The sequence below is a fragment of the Centroberyx affinis genome, unplaced genomic scaffold (assembly GCF_046629955.1).
Source record: "Centroberyx affinis isolate AG114_WGS23_722 - 3 ecotype Tasmania unplaced genomic scaffold, CSIRO-AGI_Caff_v1 ptg004460l_1, whole genome shotgun sequence".
NCBI lineage: Eukaryota > Metazoa > Chordata > Actinopteri > Beryciformes > Berycidae > Centroberyx > Centroberyx affinis.
The window spans coordinates 54,877-72,735 of NW_027282125.1; the positions used below are offsets into that span (position 1 = coordinate 54,877).

At 39.5% G+C, this 17,859-nt stretch overlaps 1 pseudogene; it reads right to left on the bottom strand.

Annotated features, from left to right (window-relative positions):
• Positions 1 to 846: 846 nt before the first annotated feature.
• Positions 847 to 12,801, bottom strand: LOC139665122 (serine palmitoyltransferase 2-like; annotated as a pseudogene).
• Positions 12,802 to 17,859: the final 5,058 nt, after the last annotated feature.

The following is a 17,859-nucleotide window of genomic DNA, read 5'->3' on the forward strand; positions in this document are numbered from 1 at the left end:
AATAGGACGGATTTTAGCAATATTACTAAGATGAAAAAATGCTGTCTTGGTAATAGCCTTGATATGAGACTGGAATGTCAGACGAGGATCAAAAATCACTCCAAGGTTTTTGATGGTTGAGCTTTCAGAAATAATACAGCCATCAATGTTAACACTCAAATTCGCAAACAAATGCCCATATTTGGCTGGCCTAACAACTAATAACTCTGTTTTATCAGCATTTAACAGCAGAAAGTTCAAACCCATCCATTTTCTTTATTTCTGATAGACATGCCTCTAAATTTAGGAGTTGGGAGAGGTCATTTGGCTTTACAGGTACATATAGCTGTGTATCATCAGCGTAGCAATGAAAATTAACACTGTATTTGCAAATTATGTCACCAAGGGGAAGCATATAGATAGAAAAGAGCATAGCGCCAAGGACCGATCCCTGGGGTACACCAGACTTTACTTCAGAAAATTCAGAAATTGTATTATTGTAACTTACACATTGAGTTCTATTTGATAAATATGAATGAAACCATGAAAGCAGCGTCCCCTGGATACCAATATGCTTCTCCAAGCGGTTTAGAAGTATTAGCTGAAACTTGGAGTTGAACCTGGAGTTAGAGACGTCTTCTCCAGATGAACTTAAGAATCGCTTGCAAGAAGTTTGAACCTCGCGTCTAATAGTTAAGAAGTTATCAACGCCCAGCCAAGCGAAGATTGCTTTCAAAGCTATTTAGGAACGAGATCCTTTAGTCTTTTACAACAGTTAGAAGAGCTAGAAACTTCAACTCCTCCAACAGCAGTCAAACACTGATGCAACATCGCTACAGTGTTTCCACATCCAGAGAGGCTTGTTGTCTACAGCTGAGAAAGCCGGTAGCGCTGCTTGCCTCGAACGTCTGCCGTTGCCAGGTAACCGGCCACGCTGAGTCCGTCTCTCTGAGCTCAGCGGGACCAGACAACCCGACCGGCAGGACTTCTCAACTGAACAAAGTAGGCTCTGATTATCCACGTCTTTACTGCTGAGAGTTGATGCAAAAGTTTAGATGCAAATTACGTTAATAGATCAGGAAAAATTAGGGTTTTATAGTTTAGTTGCCCCGTAGCTCGTTTCTCTGGTTGATTGATCCATACATATCTCCATTTACTGCTGCCATTTCCCTTTCATTCTTATTTGTTTCATTGCATTTCATGTCTATTTTTAGTCTGTAGTTTCAGTGTTTCATTCTGGTGATCAAAATACGTGCCTTATATTGCTTATCTCATTGAATATGGTTATACTTGAATAGTTAAATAAATATTCCCATTTATTGCAGAGAAGTTATGTGTTTCCTTAATTGCAGAGAAAGGTAATCCCTGAACTGAAAAGATTTCATGATCTTTAGATTGATGACTGATTAGTATAAGTAAAGGTCTAATTTCCTTCATTTATGAAGGTGGTGCCCCTACGAGTGTAATTTGATATCTTGATCAAAGTTTAATATTTCCATACCTTTACTAAATTAAAAATTTGATATTTTCGACTCTACACGCTACACTGCCCAAATACCAAAACGCTGTAATAAATTTGAGACAGTGTGCGGGAGTTCTTTTCATTGTTTTCAGATTGCATTACATTTCAAATAACGCACGAGTGAGGGTGAGGTGTTATGTGATTGGCTTTCAGCAGACTGTAAAATAAAGAGTTACACAGTAACAAATTCCATTACTTTTTATACCTTAATGAAATGATCACCATTGTTTTGATTTCCTTTAATGTTTTGGATCATTAGCTTCCCTGTTGCCAGGTACTGACAGGTGGCGCGGCGAGAACGCTGATCCATTGCCTCCCAAAAAATAATAAAAAAAATACAGAAATAAAATAACAAATAGAACCATTAGAACAGCTGTAGAAAAAATACATCCGGGGTTACTGCACGAGTCAGAGGCTTGTACTCCTGTGCTGGAAAAAGCTCCTCCACTGCCTTGACCTTCTCTGATGGCACATTGGGCTTTTTCCACCGGCACTCAACATCTGTGGAGCTGAGGTTGTGGATGGCCCAGATCATCAAAGCAGCAGAGTGGCTGCACTTGTACTCCCCACGGGGACATTCGCAGGAGGTAGAGTTGATGACTCCAGAGTCACCAGTGCAAACCTGTAAAGAGGAAGAGAAATACTTAAAAAATACCACTCACAGCCTGTTCAACACAATGAATAGCATTTGATGTGATTGGACTTACAAAAGAATTGAGCTCTATTAATACACCCTTTGATTTATTCAAGGCACAGGAGTATGATAGGACTTTATACATTTTGTTATGGAATCTACTGATATCTACCTGTTTCAAATGTGTCTCTTGCAAAAAGGCCAGATCCACATGATTGAATTTTAGAAATTCAAGACATTTCAATCTTTTTACTGGCGAGTTCAAACTTCGTACATTGAGAGTCATGAAATTAAAGTTGACCATATAATGGATATAATCTATTTCATAGAGATCGTAGACCATGTTTGGATACAGCACACACAACAAACAAAACAAAGTACAGACAAAACAAAGTAAAATAAAAATATGAAATAAGAAAAGGTAAAAAGTGAAGTAAGTGAACAAAAGTATGCAGGCTATGCTATGTACCATTGAGTAGCTAACTAGCTGTAGAGAAAAGACAATAAAGAACCGGTATGCCAGGGGACAGCACTGAGAAGCCCCTGTATGGGCACCCATAGGTGAGAGCATATAGAGCACCTTGGGATACTGACACAGCACGGGGAGCGCTCTGCAAGCTGTAAACTAAATAAATTGTTTACAGTGTTCCAAATTTAAAGAAACAAGCAATGTAGTGACAAAGCTATAGCGAGAACACAGTACTCCAAAGTTGGGAAGAAAAAAAAAAAAACTCACTCTCTGCCATTGTAGGGTGGGCCTATATAAGGCCCATATAATGAGCTGGGTAGAGATAGCTATACTGAAATAAATGTAAACAGTGTAAAAAGGAATTGTAACCAAATTAGGTAGCTATTTATTGATCTCTAATACACCATTAAAATGCAAAAAGCGCATGAAAATATATAGCAAAACTAAACAGAGCCTTAATTATTTTTATGTTAATTATATGCGCCTTTAAAGTGCAATCATTGAAAGAGCTGGAAAAAAAACAAACAAACAAAATCAAAGTAACATTAAGGTCGACAGACCAATCCCAGCCTAGGGCATGTTAATGGGGCCTTGTTCAATGAGAGGTACAACATACAGCATAACCATAATAAGTCAAAGGAGGAATGGACAAAGCTGCGATCAAAAATATTCATCAGGTCATTGCAATTTTCATTAAATGGACGAGAGACAATGAAATAAAGAGGAGATAAGTGGAGTGGAGCAGCCAAATAGAAGAACCATCCACAGAGCTTGGTAGGGTAGAGTCGGCTGATTCAGATGTATACTGGAAAGAGTCTGTTGGATGAACACCGTCAGCAGAGGATGCTTTCGGCTTCTTATCGTCCTGAATTGAAGTGGGCGACGGAGTGGGTGGTTCCACCTTATCGTTGTTTCTTTTAGTAGAGGTTGACATTTAATTTAGTGTTAGTGAATTAAATAAATAATTTGAGGAACACTGTAGATTGCTTTGTAAAAGTTTGCAGAAGCGAGAGCTGAACTCCTACACCACCATGCTGCTCAGTAACCCGGAAGTGACTCCTGTCACAGTAAAATGAGCTGATTTCAAGATTTCTTGAACCACTGTATTGTTTTTGCAGCAGTCTGCTGTAATCAGTGTATACAGAACCAAATAAAAGTCAGTGTCAAATCCAAATACTTATTTTAGTGTTGCTCTGTTTCAGAAATACAAAGGTAGAAACCCATGAAACTCTTGTCTTATGGATTCCCTAACCCATCTTTAAATCTCAGTTGGTTAAGCAGTTTAAATACAGGCCATAAATATGAGCTGAGCATAAGCTCTGCAAAGTACAACAGCACCACTGAGGCAGTCTCATGAATTAGACCAGCTTGCACTGTCCCCTTGTGGCAAGTGGTGAGAAATACACCACAACCAGCTGTGAAAGATTTGAATCTGTCTCAACACTAACAAACAACAGCACACCACCAAGTCCTGTGCAAACCAAAACATGTAGGTTGTGTCTTCAATGTATTGTTTAGTAAAAGAGATAAGAGTTTGTCTTGCCCACTTTCCCCGCAGGCTTCCATAGTAAATTAGACAAAAGAGAGTCCACTGATTTTTTTTTTCATTAAAACCCCAGGAACTGGCCTCATACTTTGTTTAATATGTTGTTTAATATTATGTTAGGATCTGAATCTCAGTCGGGAGTCTTTATCGGAATACTGTTGTCCCTTTGTGAACTCACCTATCGTGGTGCCGTCCTCTCCCATAATGCACTTCATAGAAGTGATGATTTGCTCCACCACAGGAGGAGACACGGAGGTGGCATAGAGTGCACTGTGGGAATGAGAGCGTAGGTACTTAATCAGCTCCTAGACCCAGCAGATACACAGGAGATATAAGTAGATATGCACACACAACACTGCTCTAACAGCTTTAAATTAAGTCTTTAGGGCTCTTTGGTTTGTAACAAAGAGTTACACGATGATGTAGTTTTGATTTACTGCCTGTGTAATGAACTAAGAGTAGACACCTCTCTCTTCCATGGAAAAAGTGAGGACTTAAAGCTGCAATAAACAATTTTACGAACACTAGAGGGTGACAGAAACTGCAACACATTTGTAAATAAAGCACAACAAAGCTCCTGCCCTACGGAGGCCCCTAAGGACAAACCTAGCAAACTGCTGTGCATAAAGGCTAACAGCTAAGCTAACCGTACCTACGGAGAAGTGTCACCAATTTCACTTTGCCAGAACTTTCTCCTGCTGAAGGTTACATGTCCCACAATGACAAGTGGAGAGGTAGGTAGCAAGTTTGCTAGTTTAACAACTTTACTCGCTCGCTTCATCAATTCCACCATTAAATAATTGTTTCAGGAATGGGAGGGGGTGACAGCCTCTTTTAAACAGCGAGGGAGGAGACAAGCTAGTTTTTAAAAAAATGAAAAGCTGCTGAATGGAGCGGGAGGAGCTTTGTTCAGGAGCGGAATTTGACAACAAGCTTTAGAAAAGAGGTGAAACAGCAACACACCTGCTGCTGAGTGGATATTGGTTTATATCATTATGTCTCATGGAAATCTCCACATAGCACACATTAGCTTCAGGATTGTTTATAGGGTCTGATGTCGCTTATTGCAGCTTTAAAGCTAATTTAAATCCTGATTTTTCTCACACATACACAACTGTTTCAACTATGGTCCATCCATATCATTTTACTTCATTTGAAAACCATGCACTTTATTCACCGTTTATTTGAAAACAGATTAACGGCATCATTTAAGCTATGTACATAACTTCATGACATATTCCTGAATTCCTGATTCCTGCCTTAAGTCAGCTTTCTTTGAATAATGTGATGACATGTGACAAGGTGACAAGGAGCTGTTACACGAAATGTCTGAAAGCTATTTCACAATTTTCTCATTTACACTCATTTTAAAGTGGTAAACTGCTGCAAAGCTGTTCACAATGGAAAGTTATGTCTTTGACTCTGCCACCATCATTTTCAGCATTCCCTGGAGGCAGAAACAATTCTTTGTCTAGCAGGTAGGATTTCTTCTAGCATCCAAAACAGTCCAACATATTTCACTTAGAAAGATACAAGTAAGCCTTCTTTTGATGACTTGATGTCAATTCAGTGATATCTCAGGCAGGTAATGGAATGGGGTAATTATGACAGGAATGCGGTGCAGATGCACTTCAAGGCTGTGTACCCACATTGCTAGCATGACAAGGCATTTTCTATTCCTTTATCTGACAGCTTTTGCATTGTCGCAAAATAGATTTTTTTATATAACTGATACTGTACATTGCGATCTTAAGTTTTTCGAACATGCTAAACATTCTTAGTGAGATAACGTTGCACAAGTAACACTATTGCAACGTCTCACCGGTTACTGCTGCATTCCTAGTGCCTACCTACTACTATCTCTCCTCTTTTGCAAGTTTTTCTTCATTACTCCACCTGCAAAAACAAATGCAATGCTCATGAAGAAATGCTCATTCCTCACCCTCCTCCCTGCGATGTATCCCCCTGCGGCGCCGAAGCTCTTGGTGAAGGTGCCCATCATGACGTCCACGTCGCAGGGGTCCAGGCCGAAGTGATCCACCCTAGGGCCCCTATGCTGTGAGCCTCATCTAGGTAGAGGTAGGCCCCGCAGCGCTTTTTCAGGGCAATCACCTCCGGCAGCCGCACTATGCTGCCCTCCATGCTACAGGGAGGAAAGAGGGATGGAGAGTAGGTGTGACAGTCACTACGTTTACATGGACTTACTCTAAATACGGCTTATGTCGCAAAAAGCCGCAACTACTCAAATACGCAAATACTCCAATAGAGTCATTGGAACAACAGTCATTTTCTATAGTGCTGAGTGACCAGTCCTCTTGATTTGCCTGGTTATATGTGTAGGTCTTGTGTTTTTTTCCTGGCAGTGCTATGTTGATGTTCTATGTTTTAGCATGATTTTATATGTTTATTGATTTTGTGCAGCACTTTGATCAACCCTAGCTGTCTTTAAATGTGCTTTATGACTACATTTGACTTGACTTTGATGTGTGGATGGTAAACAAGCTTGTCGGCCGAGAAAAGTTGGCCACAGCCGAACCTTTCATGGCCATCGGTGTCCAACAGCCAATCAGATTTCCGCGCTTCCTTGCTTTCCAACCAATGTAATTTAATCTCATCAACAACAGTTGTGTTTGGCGAGTGAAAGATGGATGAGAAGCTGATTACAGCTATTCCAAGCTTTGTAGTTCTGTGCGACCTTTAATTGAAAGACTACAGGAAAAAACGTCTCAAAAACGATACTTGGAGAACAGTTGCATCTGTCACTGGGATAGATGATAAACTCTGAAATCATGTTATTGAGCGTTGGATTTTTAATGTTGCCTAATTAGCGCTTGCTCAGTGTATTTCTGAGCCACAAATCTTTCTAGCAATGGCATTGGCTTGCTAGAATGTAAACAACAATTTAAAAATGTCATTACAAAGTGCAAATAATAATTCCAATGGAGAGCTTGTGAAATTGTGATGGTCAAGCGCTCTCATTTATGATTACTACAGCAGAAAAAATTTAGCTAATACCGCGATTCGTTTTTCTGCCCCACGATACGTATTGTCACATTTTTGTATTGCGATATATTGAATCTCAATATATCATCCCATCCCTATACAGAGCCCATTCAAACCAAAGTCAAAATGACTTACTGAGAAAATTTGATCCCCTTTGAACATTCTGAAACAAAGATTTACACAGGATCTGATGAAATTACCACCTGTGCTACTACATTAAGCACAGTGCACATGTTGAAATTGGCATGGTAAGGGGGTTAGTATGGGTAAATCATTGGGGTTATCAAGTGGGAACCTCCCATCGCAGGGGTATTGCTGCATTAGGACAATGACACCTTCAGGACAACCAACCAACCAACCCTTGGCTTAGACTAATTCAACAACCTTGAACCAGGTTGCTCAGAAGTTTGAATTGCTTATGTAAGTTTTAGTATGGTATCTGTGTGGGAGTGTGGTTACCTGTAAATGCCCTCGGACCACTATGAGGATCTTCTTCCATGGCCTGTGAGTTCTGGGCTGGCCGTGAACTATGGCCTCTCTCAGCAGCTTCTCCAGGCTCTGCATATCTGACAGGAGGACCAAACAAGAGCAAGGACAGAAAAGTACAGCTCAAAAGTGGCTTAATTTACTCAGTTTAGTTGGTATTACTCATTTTCCCAAAGTGCACACTTCACACTCTCAAATGCATCGGTTCAAATATTGACTCATGCAATGCTGTCATGTCCCAACTTTCTGTTCCTCTTAACGATACTGCAGAAATAGCAACTAAAATGGAAATAACACATCTTATGATCAGAAGACAGAGCTAAAGAATGGATGGATGAAAATAAAGGCAATCTACTGAAACTGAGGGTAGGGATAGGATGGACCAATAAATACAGAGAGAAGATTGGAAGACAGAAGACTGGAGATGAACACAAGGATGTGGGTGGACAGAGAAATGAACGTGTAGGTAGGAGACAGATAGATAGCTGGGTATGGACCTATGGGTGGTAACAGACTCACTGTTATGTTTGAAGACTCTGATGGTGGAACCCGGAGAGTCTGGCTCCCAGGACCAGAGAGGCATGGTTCAGTTCGTCGCTCAGAATCAGACAGCCCTGCAAGACAGCAGACCTAGGTTCAGTTGAATTTACAAACAAGTTTGTTAGTCAACTAAGGTAGCAGATGGATGGTGTTTGCCACATAGAATGTAATCCATTGACTGAGATGCCATCTCCAGGGGATGAGGTCTACTCAAATCTTGCTGCAAATTGATTGGCAGATTGCTGTCTACTGAATGGAAGGATGGGGCAGAACCTGATGTCTCTCACATCTTTCCAGGCTGTGGCAATGAGCGACGTAGGAAATGTTAGCGAAAACCAGTCCCAATGTAAAGCCACCTTTCCATGCCCTTTCCATCAGCTTTAGTTATGGATTGGCCCCATGAGTGCTGGACTGACAAGGAATTTTAATGCGTCTCTTCCAATCGCTATATGAGACTTAATATCTGACATAAGAGACCATGAAGATGAGCAAAACAGATTTAGTGTAATTTAGTGTGAAGATGGAGTATTACCAAATCATCACTGTCATTTTGCAGCCTTATTCATAATGCCTGCCCTGTATTAAACAGAGTTACTTATCAACACAGTGGATGTGTTGGTAAGTGTTTTATTAAAAGACTTACTTTAGTCGACAAAGAAGATGATTATCCAATCAAATATATAACAAGTACTTGTAAATAATATGCGTTGATTGCATGATTAACAAAAGTATCTGTTAAATTATCTGTTTTTAGATAATTGTTTCAAAATGTTATCAACATCGCTAATAGTTATATGAAAGCTGCAATTATATGCTCAGCAAGGTTTATGCTCTAATCATTGCATCAACGCATGCAGTCAGTGGGTCATAATCACCAACTTAATGGCTTCATTAACTATGGTGAGATAATTACATTGAGAATTTCTCAGTGTTTCATCATGCCAAAAAACACCATACCAAATACTTTGCATTGAAAAAAAATAGCTAAAAATGTTCAAGCATACCTCAGTGGCTCTCAGTGTTAATGTACTAATTAGTTAATGTGTGTATTCTGCTGCTAATTTGGCAGTTATATTAAGTGACACACTCCTAGAAAAAAGGGTCACAAAAATGCCAATTCCACAATTGGCCAAATATCGGCAGCAAAAATAATATTGATACCAATATTGCTTTTTAAAGCTGATACCAATAGTGAGCTGATATATCGGTGCATCTCTACAATTTACCAAATATTGCTGTTCTCGATAAGTATTCAACTTTATAAGATCACTCCCAGCCATCGAAGCAATAAATAGCATGGAAATCTGGTATTGCACTACAAGGGGAGCCACTGAGTGACTTTTGTGTATGTTTAAAACTTCAGACTTTTCAGAGTTTGCATCCATCATTTCAAAAAATAATCGAAAGCAGCAGTCTCATATTTGTCAACAGTCTAAGCCAACTAGATGGTGAAATATCTACTCACTGATATACTTTAACAGCAACACAACAGTACATCTCATGGCTGAACTTATGTTAACCTTCCACTCAGACATGCAGTGGAGCTACCAATCGCTTATACCAGCAGGAAGAGCTTCCTTTTGATATGCGGCCAAAGTGTGTGTGTGTGTGTGTGAGAGTGTGTGTGTGTGTGTGTGTGTGTCTGTGTGTTAGGTGCTGGAGGTGACCTGTGATAGCATGGTGTTATGGAATGTTTTGCGTGTCGAGTGTAGAGTTAACTGTACTCTACACTGGGCAAACAGGTCTGCTAGGCAACAAAGTAATTTCCATCGATGGCACACATAAAAAATACACAAGTGCACACACGAATGCAAACATTTATACATGTGTTTATAAAGAGAGAAAGAGAGAGACAGAGACAGACAGAGAGGAAAGAGAGGAAAGACAACTGTGACAACAGGGAAATCTGACCAGTAAGAAAAGAACTAGAGACGGAAAGAGCAGAGATAAGAAATGGAGGGGGAAAAATTTAACTGCAAGGACAAATCACAGCTGCACCAATGAAACACCGATCATCTCTGGTCCTACCTTGCCAGTCAGTGCTGGAAGCCCATGCTGAAGGCCATGGCTGACTCCACGCCCAGGAACTTAGCCACCAGTTTCTCCATCTCCTCATGTCTGTCCAGGTTACCTGAGGGACAGACATGGGTCAAAATACCAATGAACACATACTAACCTCCTTTTAAAAGACAAATGTGTGGTGCACCGCTGTTTTCCCATAGGTTGACATTTTTATTGTTCAACTGATGTCCATTCTCATCACAGTGTTCAAGTCTGCACTCTTGACTTTAGTGTCAACTGTACTTTAATAGTTCTGGGAGCTAGGCTATGCACATTCTAGAGTATACCACAGAAACGAAATGGTTCCTCATGGAACCATTACAGGTTCTCTGAATTTAAACTGTAACTGAAGCAGATGTAAAATGATTAAATCAAGTACAATGCTATTGATTATACAGAAGCCATATAACCATGTTACAGCTCAAAAAGCTTTAAAGACTAGATCCAAAATCAAGTAGGGCATTCCTCTACTGGACTGCTGTTGCCCTACTGGTTTTGTTCCTGTAGTGATTAAATCAGTTTTGATATGACCAAGCAAGCCACACATGCCCAACTCACCCATTAGAAAAAGCATTGCCTCAACCGCAGTTTGGGCAGATAAAAACAGCGGGTCACGCAACATGCACTTTAACGACATAATGACTTTCTGCAGTAGCTGCCACTATCAGCACTAATGTCTAACTATCACCTCCACAACACAGCCAATGCGATCCATACTGACTCTTTATGATCAGAGCAACACCCGCTACCAACTTATATACTGCTACTTTCTCCATTTTCATTCTGGTTGTTGTTAATTGGTCGGTTCACCAAAACATTTGTTTCACATCATGAGAGCTCCTCTAAAAAGTTTTAACTTTTTCAACTTTAGAGAGCATCTGAAGAAAATGGGTCACTTTGCTTGACATTTGTATGAGATAAGAGTGTTAGCACGATTAGGAATAAACCTCAACAGGGACTTTAGACACACACACTCCATTCCCTTTGCTATTATGTCCTCCTGCTCTCCCCTGTGTCTACTGAGGTCAACTTATTGAGGCTGACACTTGTTACAGACTTGAATAAAGATGTGTCTGTCTCACTCGAAAGTCCAGTTGTAGTCATGGGAAACCCGTTCCACCAGGTCCATCTTGGCCGCCGGGACGCTGCGTATGGGCCGGTTCCAACTGTCCCCGATCCGCATGTAGAGGTTTCTGGTGTAAAAGTTCTCAAAGTCCTGATAGAGAGGTACAAAATCCGTGGATGGAACGGAGAGAACACGATGAGGGGGAGTAGACGTGGAGGTGGATGATTCAGTGTCAGTGAACGTAGGAACGGTCTAAAACATGGCTCCAATGTTTGTCTTATTAGTATGAAAACTACAAGCAAGTTCAATGAACTGCATGCCATCCATCTTGGGGGAAACATCCGTGGGATATCCTCAGGGTGATTAAATGACTTCCCCGCTTCTTTCCCCACTAGCTTCCTTTCATGACCAAATATCCCAAAACAATGGGCTTCATTTATCAGACATTATATAACGAGTCACTTCAGTGAAACAATCTGATTGGTCAAGGACGTGTTCCAAATGTGCTGATAACTCAAAACCAAACGACTTTCTCTTGTTTTCTTTAAGAGTCTCATGTATGTACACTACTATGAAAAAAGGGTGTCTTTTTTTGCTATTATCAAAGCTTTGGTGATACTTGGCACGTTGTACCTAGTTTGGATTTGAGATTTTACAATCTTTTAAAGTGGAAATATTGATAAATGGGGCCCACAAAACCATGGCCCTCTAAGTAATACAGCATATGTGCAAATATTTTTGCCTGATTGCTACTGTAATATTGCTTACAGGTGACTGGCCTTTTAAATAAACATTCAGCTTGAGGCGATAATGTTAGAAATGTCTGAAATATCAACGCAAGCACTGTAGCTTCCATTGTTGGGAAGCTGCATTTCCAGAAAAATGGCTAAAAGGGCACTGAACAACCGAAACAATCATAACATTCAGTCATTGTAGGATTTATCACTTTGTTTATCTGATGAAGTTATAAAGAGAAGCTTGAAAATGCCAGCTGCAACTACTTTAAACAATGTAGCAGCCAAAAGACTGGCAGCACCTTTTTTGCCTGAAAAGCATCCAATCAGAGAGGGCGCCAAATGTGCCTTGTGTTGTTAATGGAAAGGAACATGAAAGTTATGGGAAAATGGGCACACCAAAAAACTAAATTACAACACTTTGTCACAAAATAATTCCTGGAATGCACTGAACATCACAGATTGATGATATATAACAGTGTAAGAGTATCCAAGGGTGGATTTTTCCTTCGGCTTCTCAAAGTGGAGGCCAAGAGGAGCTATGCCATGTTCTGTTGGAGCGAACGAGGGAACAGATGAATAAAACAAGACTTGAGACCACAGTGTTTCTGAGGAAGCCTAACAAAACAGGCATTCCCTGCCTCACTACGTCCATCTATCGGACCTTCTCTTACCTTTTGTTCCTCCCTCTCAAGCACCGCCACCAGCACGGGCGTCTCCTCGAACGACTCGTTGAAGGGACCGGCTGTACAGGCCGCCATGATGCGATGCCGCATGGACCTGGGCACCATGGAACCAGGAGATGTCAGTGTAGCAAAACATCCGGGGCTACATTCATTCACTTTGTAAAATTCACAGCACTTGGTTCCTATGCATCAAGTTCCAAAGAAAAAAGTACTACTTTGGTATCAGATATAATATAGCAATTATTATGAACTTTCCTATTATAGTTGACCTTCATGTATTTCTATGGTACAAAGTAAGATTGGAAAACATTATCAACACTCAAGAGCTACATTTGTCTTTGACTGCAAATATCTGTTGAAAAGATGAAAAAATTTCATTTTTTTTACAAATGTTTATTTAGTTTCAGTTCTAGTTCTACTTTTTTTTAAGATATGATGATAGAAATTCAGAACAGATCATTTGTAACTGTTTAAACAGGTATTGTGTAATATACAAACAATAAATCATAAATTATTTGTAATATTTAATTTACATTACTTTTTCAATTAGTGTTCAGTAAAAACTGCCAGAAATTCTCTGATGAAATTCAAAATTATTTTGTTTTAAAAGTAAACAAGATGAAGTTCAGTTTTAGCTTCTTCACAAAGTTTCATTTTTATCTTTATTTCAGTTTACAACAATGTTTTTAACACCCAGTTTTATCATTTACTATAATAACCTTGCTATAAAGATATGCCGTTGAGGTATTTGCAGTTGTTTTTGTTGTAAAAAAAAAAAAAAAAAAAAAAAAAACAGGCCCAAAAATCTGTGATGGCTTTCCTTTATGAAATCGTTCATGGTGTTTGTGGGGCAAGGTCAGGATTTGAGGCAAAAGTTGAACATTTGAGAATAAAGTCAAAAATATTTATAAAATAAAGTAAACATTTTGAGATTAAAGTAAAAAATGGGAACAGTCAAGATTGTTTTTTAATATTACAATGAAAGTAACATTTTGAATCAAGTCTAAATTTTGAGATGATGTTAAAAATATGATATTCATGTCAAAATGTTTCTGTATACAAGGATATTATCTCTCTTTGAGCACATAAACACAGTTATGAGTATCAGGACTATGAAACCATACAAACCTAAGTGAAGACATTTATATTTACTTTTAGGCATTAGCTAATGCTTATTAAAATTGATTACAATGAGTATAACAACTTAATTTTGTCAACATTAAAGCAACTGGTAGTAAGGAGTGAGAAACTAGAAATATTCCTGTGTGAATGATCAGTTTGGTGGAGAAGTGCAAGGTAAAGAAATACAAAATAATATGGGACAGAGAGAAAATGCATTTTCAGTGCAATAGGATGAAGATATGGGAGAGGGGGATGTAAAGTGTTTCTTGAAAATATGTGTTTTCAGGTTACAACCTAAGATATGGAGTAATTCTGTTGTCTGGATTGGGGTCGAGGGGTCACCCACCAGGCTATCATTGGGGAGGCATGAGGGAGAGGAGTTAAAAAGGAAAAATCCACCCTAAAACTTCAATACTGTAAAAAAAAAGGGGGCTTCTTTCTAGAGCCGCCATTCTGCACTGGCATTCAACAATCATACAGGGAGAAATCCATCGTAGAAGAGGCAGAGAGACCAATTTCTCCACTGACAGTAGCCTCAATAGACCAGAATGCAATGCAACCAGAAGACATACTGTGCTATGAGTAAGGGGTCATTCTGGGAAATATAGGAAATCACTAACTGAAGTAGAAGTAGATGAGGCAGGTTGAGGGAAAGTCAGTACACCATAAAAGTAAATTACAACACAAAAACTAACTCCTGAACGCATTGAAGATCACAGATTGATGATATCTAACAATGTAAGAGGCTTTTGCAAACTTTATAAGAATCTGCACATAGCCTGAGTAATTTGTGAGGGCTACCAGGAGAGAGTTAAAGTAGTCCAGACAAGTGGGCTGTCCAGCACTACACTGCAATCCTTGGAAGTCGGGGCAGGAGTCCCTGTGGTGTTGTCAGCAGGGACAGAAAGGTCCTGCAGGGGGCAGGATTTGTCAAAGAAGATGCAGTTTGTGGCAGACACTGAAGCACAGTGGTTACATAGGATATATTGCACCGCAAAACACAATAACACAACAACTCAACCTGAATGAAGCTGATCAATAATGACACCAACAGTCCCAAGGCGCTGGGGATTATGGATTCTTACTAAAAACTGAAGCTATATTGAATTACAACAAATTACGACCCAAATATATAACAGATAATTTCATAACATTAATGTGTGCTGATCTAGGCATGGCAACATTGTAAACATGCCTGCGATCTCATGCAGGAAACACTTGCAAGATCATTTTGCTGAAGACTCAAATATGTTTATGAACACAGCACCACAAATGAACAAATTGAATCACAGTGGAAAATCTTAAAGGGACATGAACCACTATTTTTCAGCTAGTTAAACTAATTTCAGCTAGGAATTGATGTTCAAGCCAATTTTATAATGACATTACATACATGCAGGTATCTATTTATACTGTAGAACTATACTGTGCTATACTGTAGAAATCACAGTGGTTCCAATGACAGTGATGACTTTGAAAGGCTTGGAGTGTCCTTGGTGGGACCCAGAGTACTGCTGGTTTTCTATCCTACCAGCTAGTTAACTGCAGTTAATTGCATTCACCTGGTGTCCCAGGTGTAAATCAATCCCTGATTAGATGGCTAGAATGAAAACCAGTAGGAGGGTCCTGAACCAGCACTGAAAACCATTGACCTACAACAGTGGTCTCCAATCCAAAGTGCCATTGAGGACCAAGAGTTACCAGGTTTTCATGCCAACTGCACAGTGCATCAGCTGATTTCACCAATTAGTACACCTTCAACCAGAGACAAGGAAACTAACAACTGAAATTAGCTGACTCTCGGCCCTTCATGACACATGAACAATGAAATGTCATATAGCTAATGCTGCTGTCCCTGTTGCCAATGTCTTCCTCCTGACCCTAATAGGAGCTAAGACAGGAGCTTTCTACTTGAAAATGCCATTCATGTCAGGTTTCATTTGGTAAATACTACTTGGGAACTCGGGGTTTGGTGGTGGACCTGGATTTCTCTGACATCCTGAATTCTGATGTCAAACAACAAGGAAATACCTGCAATCAAGTGTAGGGAATGATAGGCTATACCACCTGATCCTGGATATTCTGATGTGAACTTCTGGGATCTTTATATTCCTTCATCGTTGGCGTGCTTTTGTTTGGGATCATACTTCGGCTGTTAGATATAACGTCAAGTCTGCAGAGAACGTCAATCGTGGCGTTTGACAACTTCAAATGAATTCAAACACATCCTTTGTTGCTTTGAGTCGTCAAGTCGTGCCAAAGGTTTTTCCCCACATGACACGAATGCAGCATAATTCCCTACCTTGGAGACATGCCCTTGGTTGTTTACATTTTGCGTAGGTAGGAGTGAATAGCAAAGACACTTAGTTTGTGTACCTAATAGAAACAGATGCTCAGATAGGTTTTAGAAGGCAACATCTGTCTTCAGTACTGCCAAATCCAAGAGTGTTTTTCATTCATTGTGTCCAACTCAAATTTGAGTCTTGACTGGAACACCTCATTGGGGACTGTTGATGGTGTCAATTTGTTAGCAAGGAGTGTGTTGAATCAGAGAACATTAGAAGTTATTTTCGGATAGCAAGTTAGGCTAGTATGAGCAGAGGAAGCAGCAAGTTCACTGCGTAGCTTCAGTGTTTGGTTTTGTTTGAATTTGGTTGATGTTAAAGAGTAGAATCCTGTTGCACTGGGTTCAGTAAACCTTATGCATTGGGTGTACAGCAAACATTAAAGTAATTCTGTACATGCTATAACAAAAGCTCTGCATACATGTAACTGTGGCAAGTGGGGTCAAGCATTGGTCAGGGGAAGAGAGAGAGAGAGAGAGACACTGAACCGCCTGATGAGTGCCTGAACCTTGTTAACCTTCTCCAAGTTATGTCCTTTTGTTTTGTCAGTAGGTTGTCAGAGATTGGGAAGAGTGAATGCTGCTACTCTTCAAAGACCAAGAACACTACAGTGTGGGATTTGTTTTATGCGTGTTCATTTCTTTGGCAAATATAAAAGATTTATTTGTTGATTCCTACCCTATTGTCCGTGTTCCCTCTGTGCAAGACCCATATAAATGCTATAGTACTGTTATACCTACTGAAAATGTGACACTTGAATGCCCAGTGTAAACCCTGTGCTATGTCATCAAATGGAAAGAAAAATTCAGATAAAAATACAGCCTAATAGCTGATACGTCAAAGGTTCTTTACTTTTTAGGCCTGGAGGGCAAACTGAATAAATATAATCTTTCACCCTGCCAGGCTAACTAAAACATGCTTACCTACTTTGACCAAGGAGGGAATTATACCAGTAAAAAAAATATTAAAAAGGGAGGTTGTGAGTCTGTCTCAAACAAATTATTTTTCAATTAGTTTCCACAGACAGGCAAAGTTTCCCTTTAAAGATGAAACATGTAGCATTGTTTACCATCAATACATCATTGTCATTTAACTGTAATAACTTGGTATAATTACTGTAAACAAATGAGACCATGGTTGAGATGATTGGTAGCCTCTATCTCACACTTGTGGTATTGTTAGTACTAGTGTTTCTCAGAATTAAGTAACTTACATTACCAAACATTTTGACTGTCTTTGCTTTTAATAAACAATATGACATGGGGTAAGTTGATATTACTGCTTGTTTCATAATTTGATTCAGTTATAAATTTACATCATGCAGGGCGCTTCATATTGTTGCTGCCTGGGAAGCTAATTTAGAGTGTTTTTGTGTCAAATGCAAATCTGCAGTACGCCTCATTTAACAACTCTATGGAGCAACTGCCAGTATTTAGTATACACAGTAAGGTGTAAACAGAAGAAGAGGATTCAGCAATCAGAATAAATGTAATGCTACATTCCCAACATATAGCAAAGACAGTAGATACAGGCTTCCTACTTGAAAATACTGTTCACCTCAGCTTTCAGGTGGTAAATCCTACTTGGTAAGCCTACATACTGCATTGGTTGCATTGACCAACCTTGTTGGTTACCAACAAGGTACTGTTCCCTTTATGAAATAGAT